The sequence below is a fragment of the Phalangium opilio genome, unplaced genomic scaffold (assembly GCF_054372755.1).
Source record: "Phalangium opilio isolate 3A_F unplaced genomic scaffold, DU_Popi_V2 ptg000082l_1, whole genome shotgun sequence".
Classification (NCBI taxonomy): domain Eukaryota; kingdom Metazoa; phylum Arthropoda; class Arachnida; order Opiliones; family Phalangiidae; genus Phalangium; species Phalangium opilio.
In genome coordinates, this window is record NW_028324189.1 from 13,247,637 (window position 1) to 13,255,404 (window position 7,768).

General features: G+C 36.6%; 1 protein-coding gene and 1 long non-coding RNA gene across 7 annotated transcripts in view; one reads left to right on the forward strand and one right to left on the reverse strand.

The window, feature by feature from the left end:
- The window catches only part of LOC149651840 (uncharacterized), a 38,624-nt gene that overhangs the window by 10,187 nt on the left and 20,669 nt on the right, over positions 1-7,768 (reverse strand). The window lies entirely within an intron of this gene.
- LOC149651841 (uncharacterized) lies at positions 1,398-5,123 on the forward strand. 2 transcript variants are annotated; one of them, XR_016371355.1, is made up of 6 exons: positions 1,398-2,711; positions 2,805-3,013; positions 3,100-3,350; positions 3,419-3,576; positions 4,666-4,899; positions 4,974-5,123. It is a non-coding gene; the product is annotated as an uncharacterized LOC149651841 (long non-coding RNA). The 2 variants fall into 2 exon arrangements; XR_016371354.1 differs by having other exon boundaries at positions 1,398-3,013.

Genomic DNA, 7,768 nt, shown 5'->3' on the forward strand with positions numbered 1-7,768 from the left:
TGGGAAAAAAATTCGGAAGTGGACTCGGTTTTTGGACATAGTTTTACTATATCTATGCTTTTGGAGCATTTTTAATGTATTTACCGATTTTTTTTGTGGCCGAATTTTAAATGAGAAGTCAAGTGCTTAAGTTTTAATTTTTTTTTTTGAGACCTATTTTATAATTTTCCGTCCGTTATTTGACGAATAATCAAGGAGGATGTATATAAGAGGGCGTTACGCGATTGGTCGGAGGGGGATACTTCAAATTATTCTTAAAATCGGAATCTAATTTGAATTTTAAAATCATTTGGAAGTATTTTCTGAATGTTTCACAATGCAGACTGAAGAAGAATAAAAAAAACTTGATTTCCACTTCACCCTCCCTTTAAGTCCAGCTAATAGCGCTCTCGGGTGAGAGAATTCGGCACATTAAATTGCCAAACGAAAAATAAAAATCGGCGCCGAGCACAGGCCTTGATTAACGTGAGTAGGCTTATTTACAGCCCTCCTTTCTTGCTGATGCTGTACGGTTCAGCCATGGAAATAACACAGGTTTACAGGTCCAAAACCACTTTATTAATTACTCAGACTAGTTTTTTTATTCAAAAACCGAGGGTCACGAGTCCTAGGGACTTGTTTATTAATTCTAATTTTTGTTAAATATTGAAAGGGGACCAGTTTATTAATTCAAGGTTTTCGTCAAATTTCGACTCCTTTCACATTGCAAGGAGTCTTAATCTTATTTCCTAATTATCTCTACTCCTAGTCGTAGTTTCAGATTAGAAGTAATCAGTACAGCGTTGCCAGACGTACGATAATTATAGTACAATGTGATAATTTTAAGAGTTTTTTTCGAAGCGTACGATAGTTATGACGCTGTACTAGTACGCTAAATTCGATAATTCGGCTTCGGCGTACGATAATTGTACGATAATTTAGCGGGAAATCAAACTAATCTGGGCACAAAAGGCTCGCTAGAGGAATAAAAAAGGTGAAATAGGATGAAATTATTAATGTTTTAAGTCCAAAGGCAGGATGAGAGAAACGTTTGGAGACGTTATTTGTCCATATTCTTCAGGACCCTTGTAATTTGTACCGATTTTAGTAAAAATACAAGGTCAATCAGAACACCGCTATTTTGAAGGCGCTCGGAGCGTACGATAATTTTGGTTGAAAATCGATCATCTTTTGGCTTTCGTACGATAATGTAGTCAAAGATGGCTAAATAAAATTGGTAAAAATGATTTGGGACCATGTAATTTTATATTTATAAATAATTTTAAAGTGGGACCAGTAGTAAAATAAATCGCACAGGGGTAACTGGTCTTAGGGACCAGTTTGAATATTGTTGATGTAGGGGTCGCTGGTCCCGAGGACTAGTTGGTAAAAAAACCTTATTTCCATGGCTGGTACGGTTACGAACCGGTAACCAGGCTGGGAAATAAGGATATTTTTTAAACTAGTCCTTTGGACCAGTGACCCCCTAGTGTCTTAAATCATTTACTGGTCTCCGGACTGGTCCCAGCCTTTGCTCTCCAATAGATTTGCAATTAATAAACTGGTCCCGAGGACCAGTAACCCCCACTTCTTGAATTAAAAAACTAGTCCAAGCAATTAATAAACTGGTTTTGGACCAGAGGAAGTGTGCTATTTCCCAGCCTGCTAAAAAAATGCCTTGACTACTAAAATAAATCGAAATCTGGGGGTTCACTAGTCAACTTGACTAGTAAAAAAAATGTCCCAAATATTCGTAAACCATGCGTCTCACTAGTCAGTGACTACTAAAAAAAATTGGCATAGGGGGCTCACTAGTCAGGCTGACTACTAAAAAAAATATCCTTATGTAGAGCCCTGACTCTGACGCTCTCAGGCAGTCTGGGAAATAAGGATATTTTTGAACTAGTCCGACTCCTTGGGAAGCTTGGACCAGTGATCCCCTAGTGTCCAAAATAATAAACTGATCTCCGGAGTCCGGACTGGTCCCAGCCTTTGTTCTCCTATAGATTTGAACTTAATAGTAACGCCCACTTCTTGAATTTAAAAACTAGTCCAAGTAATTAATAAACTGATTTTGGACCAGAGGAAGTATGCTATTTCCCAGACTGTTTCTAATGTCTATGCGTTGCCTACGTTAATCAAGGCCTGTGCGCGGTAGTTTCGAAGATGGCGACTTTTAAGAAACGAGACATCTTTTTTTCTCCGTATTTTACCGCGAGACGGCATTGATAGCTGGACAGTATCGCCATGGAGGAAGGATACGAGCTATGGGCTCGTTTGAAAAAGGCCAGTTGTCTACCCCTCAACTGTTAACCCTATATTCTTATTAATAGAAACTGTCTTTGCAGACAAGGACTAGAAAAAGTAAGAGATAAGTTTATAAATTAATTGCCTGAAGTAACAGATATTAAAATGTTGACTTTTGAAGACATGATTATAAAACATTTAATATTCGAAAAAAATTCTTATCTTATATTAAATATATAAATATCGTAGGCGTTGATAGGGGCCAAGTTCTTTGATAGGGGCCAGCGTGGGAAATAAGGCGGTGGCACAGGGCAAATGACCAGTTTAAAAATTAAATCGGAGGGGGGTCAGTGGTCCACAGGACCACTAAGAAAATTCATGGGTTTCCAGAGTCTAGACATTAGCTAATATCAGGAGTTCATAATAACCCCCTGCTAATATATATTAATTATCCACTTCTTCAATTTAGCAGACGACGCGCCCTGGTCAGTGGTCATGGACCAGTTTATTTATTTCAGGCCAGAGGGGTTGCTGGCCCAATGTCCAGTTAAAAAAATCCTTATTTCCCACCCTTATAGGGGCGCTGTAATGTTTTCAAAATGGCCGTTTCAACGGGGTATATAATGTGTTTATCGAAGAATTAGGAATTTTAAATGTTGACAAGTTTAAGGTAACATTATTTGAAATTTATATATACGCGAATTAGGTATGACAAGCTCTTAGTAACCAGTGACAAACTTACGGAACGTATCATCATGCGTCCCTTCTTTGTTTTCTTGGTTGAGAGGTAGGTATACTTTCGTTGGCCGTGACCGAGGTCTTTACAGCAGCGTCGGTGAAATTTTCATGGTTGACTGTTCTATTACTGAATAGTTCTATTCTCTTTGAAATGGAAATCGTTGTTCGCAGTCGTATGATTAGTACTTAGTTTTCACAGTGATGTCAAGTATTTAAACTTCGGGTCACGCCTAGGGTTCAACTTTATTATTTTTATATTATTTACATTAATTTTTTTGGCCTATTTCTGAGATAGCGTCTGTCTACGAGATCGTTAGCTATGTCTGTCCGGATTCACATCCGATGTTTTGGAACTCTTAACGTAATTTATGTGTATAATTTGCGAGGTATGACGTGTCTTTAATTAAACGTTGCGTCATTATGATATATGATTAACAAAATATCTAAATTTCAGCTTTTAGTATCCCTTTTGAAAATATCACATGGGATATATATGTCACGTGATTATAGGAGCGCGTGATTTTAAAATATTTCAAATCACGGGATTCAAAATTGCTAGGCCTAACTTGAATTTCAAAATTTTGCTTAAGTCAACAAAATTTTCCAGCAAAGGTAAGACCTTCAAGTTTTTATATGAGCGGCTAAATGTGCGCCTGTTTTTGTTATTATCAAGTTAAATCAACTGAATAAATTTCCCCCTTTTCCAAAATTGTATGTTTTACTTCAAAATATTGCTACATTGGAAAAACTTTACTTTAGCTCGGGCATTCAAAGTACACTTTTTTCAATAAATATAATTTCTTGGAGGTTAATTATATGGTGCAATTGCACTATATCTATGCACATGAAATAACGGTCTTACCTGACTAATTAGACCACGGGGAGTTTAAAAAAAATAGTTAAAAAAATATTGGCCCGCCGCAAGTTGGTCAAAATTTTTTTTGAAAATTTGAAAATTGCATGTACTTACCGCCATTAAGACCGCTACGCCTTTTCCAAAATATTGTCGTTTATCTTCATTTACTTCCCAAATAATGTTACGCCTTTTCCAAAATATTATTGTTTATCTTCATTTACTTCCCAAATAATATTGCGCCTTTTCCAAAATATTATTGCTTACCTTCATTTACTTCCGAAATAATCTACGCAATTTAGCAAAATATCGTTGTTCATGGCGGTAAGTACATGCAATTTTCAAATTTTCAAAAAATTTTTTGACCAACTTGCGGCGCGCAAATATTTTTTTAAACTCCCCGTGGTCTAATTAATCAGGTAAGACCGTTATTTCATGTGCATAGATATAGTGCAATCCTACCAATTATATGATAATTAATTACATTTAAGTCGCGGTAACTATTTTAATAAATATTTTCACGACCATAAAAACCCGACCAGTTTCTTCTTCCTAGCCACGAAGTACTAATTATCTTATAATTAACCTTGAATAAACGATATTTATTGAAAAAACTGTATTTTGAATGGGCGAGCTAAAGTAAAGTTTAGCCGTGACATTTATGAGGAAACGATGAAAGCTGTGATATTTTGGTGTCTGATCCAACTTTCTTTAAATTCTAAAAATCCTTATTTTTCCTGATATGTTGCAACCCTGATTGAGCTATGTAATAGGCTAGTTTTTGGCCAGCTTTGAAACTAGGAAAGTAATCTTAGTTAATGGTAATCAAGTTTTATTTTTTAAAAAAGCGGTGAAAAAAAAAAAAGAAAAAATGAAAAAAAGGTGGAGGAGGGCCCTAAGAGCGGCGAAGGTGAGAAGATGGAGGAGGGCCCCAAGAGTGGCGAGGCCTCCTCCACCTAGGCGAAAAAAATGAAGAAAAGGTGGAGGAGGGCCCTAAGAGCGGCGAAGATGAGAAGATGGATGAGGGCCCCAAGAGCGGCGAGGCCTCCTCCACCTAGGCGAAAAAAAAATTAATTTTAAATGTAAGTCAATGTAAATGTTTTACAATTGCAAGATTATATCAAAAATAATAATTTTTATATTATGTTTTATGTAGGTCCAAATGTGAATTTGAAGATATTTTTTTTTGTTATAATATATATTTTTGTTTATAATATTAATATTTTTATTTTTTAATTTTATTTTTTTTTTTTCAAAATTGAATTTTTTTTCTAAACTTAGTAAAATAAACAATATTGAAACTAAAGCAGGGCTCGTAGTGATCCTTTAATTCCTATATTCTCCTATAATTTTGGGATGATCCTATAAAATCCTATTTTTTCAAAATTTATCCTATAATTCCTATATTTTCGCCGATTCTAGTTTTTTTACGCTGAACGGTAGCTCTAAGCCTGAAAAAACAAGCGAGGGGGCGAAATTTTCATCTGAAAAATATATTAATATTAAACCAAAAGTAAACGTGTCACTTTGATTCGTAATGAATGCATTGAATTTGAAAGGTTTTGACTTAGATAGCATTGATAACCAGGGCCAGAAATAAGGAAAGATTCTTATAGGACATGTGTCCAGTTACGCCCCCTTTGACTGTAAAAGTTATTGGACATTGTCCACTGGAGTGTGCAAAAATACTGTTGCATCTTTATAGTTTAACCATGAAAACTACGGAAAATTTATTGGTCAAGGTGTCCAGTGACCCCCTTAGTTTTTAGAAAAATTATGGGACATTTTAAAATTTTACTGCACAATGTCCAGTGTCCTGTGCTTATTTCCGGCCCTGTTGATAACTGGATCGAAACGGGCACGAAAATGAGTATTTAAAATTCCAAGCGAAGGAAAATGAACATTTCAAATTCCAAGTGCAAGAAAATTTTAAAATTCCTTAAGTCCAGACTGTCCAGCTATTAGCGCTCTCAGAGAGAATTTGGCAACTTATAGCGTTTTTCTTTGAGGTGATCCGAGCGCTCCCGGAGCGCTCCGAAAAAAAAATCGTCTTTCAGAGGTAAAAAACGAGCTGCTCCGAGACGGAGGCGCGTCTTACATTGGCCCAGTCGCTCCCTCCCGGTTAGCTCCCGGATTGATCCCAACCGCTCCGACTAGCTCTAGAAATGGAGCGACCAAAATGGAGCGCCTGATGACGTCACAAACCCGCTCTAAAAAAAGCTTTTAGTCTTTCATTGGGAGCAACTACATTCGGTCCTCCGAGCTAGAGCGATGACGTAGTACGAAAATATGGAGCGATCTTGGAGCGCTCTCAGGCGACCACAAAGGAAAAGAGCGCTCCGAGATCGCTCCATATTTTCGTGTTACGTCATCGCTCTAGCTCGGAGGACCGAACGTAGTTGCAAAGAGGAGAGAAAGAGGTAGAGAGAATCAGTATAGGCAGCCGGGATCCATGCGTGGTGAAAAGGGGGGTAAATCTATGGAACCTGAGCGCACTGCTGAGCGCTGCTTTCTCGTGCACAGTTGACGTAGGGGATGACAGAGATAAGGCGAGGAGGTCAATGCCCCCATGCACAAAGGATGTGCGTTCTAAAACTAACGTACCGAAAGTTGTTTTTACTACCCCCCTATTTTCCCATTTTTCGGCGGATTTTATAAAGCGCGTTTCTATTTCCCCCTCTCTCTCTCCTCTTTGGTAGTTGCTCCCAATGAAGGACAAAATTTTTTTCAGAGCGGTTTTGTGACGTCATCAGGCGCTCCATTTTCTAGAGTCGGAGCGGTTGGGATCAATCCGGGAGCAACTGGGTCAGTGTAAACAGAGTTGGGCACTCCTCCTTAGATAGATTTTTTTCCTATCAAACTATCATAGATGGCGAAACTATCAATTCTTCTGGCTATATTTTAGAGTGGAACTCCTTCTTAGATAGATTTTTTTCCTCTCAAACTATCATAGATGGCGGAACTATCAACTCTTCTGACTATATTTTAGACTGACATTGCTGGTTAGATAGATATTTTTCCTCTCAAACTATCATAGATAGCGAAACTATCAACTCTTCTGACTATATTTTAGACTGACATTGCTGGTTAGATAGATATTTTTCCTCTCAAACTATCATATTTGGCGAAACTATCAATTCTTCTAGCTATATTTTAGACGGGCATTATTTGTTAGATAGATTTTTTCCCTCTCAACAAATCATAGATGGTGAAACTATCAAATCTTCCTTCAATATGTTAGATTGGCTCTCATTGTTAGATAGATTTTTTGCCTATCAAATCAAATTGAAATCTTTAGGAACGACTAAATTAATCGATTATTTAATTTCCGGACTTTAAATTTGATTGTTTTCGATCAAACTGATTTGGGCTCTACCTACTTTTACTCTGTTTAATCGATTCCTGATATTTCCTGATTTTGTAGAATTTCTAATATTTTCATATATTCATATAATTTCCATAATCTCATTTCTCAAGTTTGACTTTTAACTGTCTATAGTTCAAAAGCTACTATCCAAACTTTTTCAAATTATTCGCCCTTGATTTAATCTAAACCATCTACTATAAACGGTTAACTAATAATAATTAAAGGCAAAAATTGCAATTAAAACTGTGGGTAATAAAAATCAGAAAATCTACACTTTAATTTATCTACTTCTACGTTTGGATGATTTCGTGGAATCGTTCTTCCTCCTCGAGTAGTCGTTCACATCAGTGACAGCACGGAGCTTCTATATACAAGAAGCTCCGTCTTCAAGTTCACAGTTTGAACTGTTGAACCATCGTTTATTTTATTTTTATTTATTTGTTTGAGAGGGTTATAACGACCACCAAGTACAGAATCTTCTTATAGAATAAACCTACACTTGCTAACGTTCAAATATATTAAAAACTTCGATATCATTCAAAAAACGACTTATCTTTCCAGAAATTTTCATAACTATCAAAATT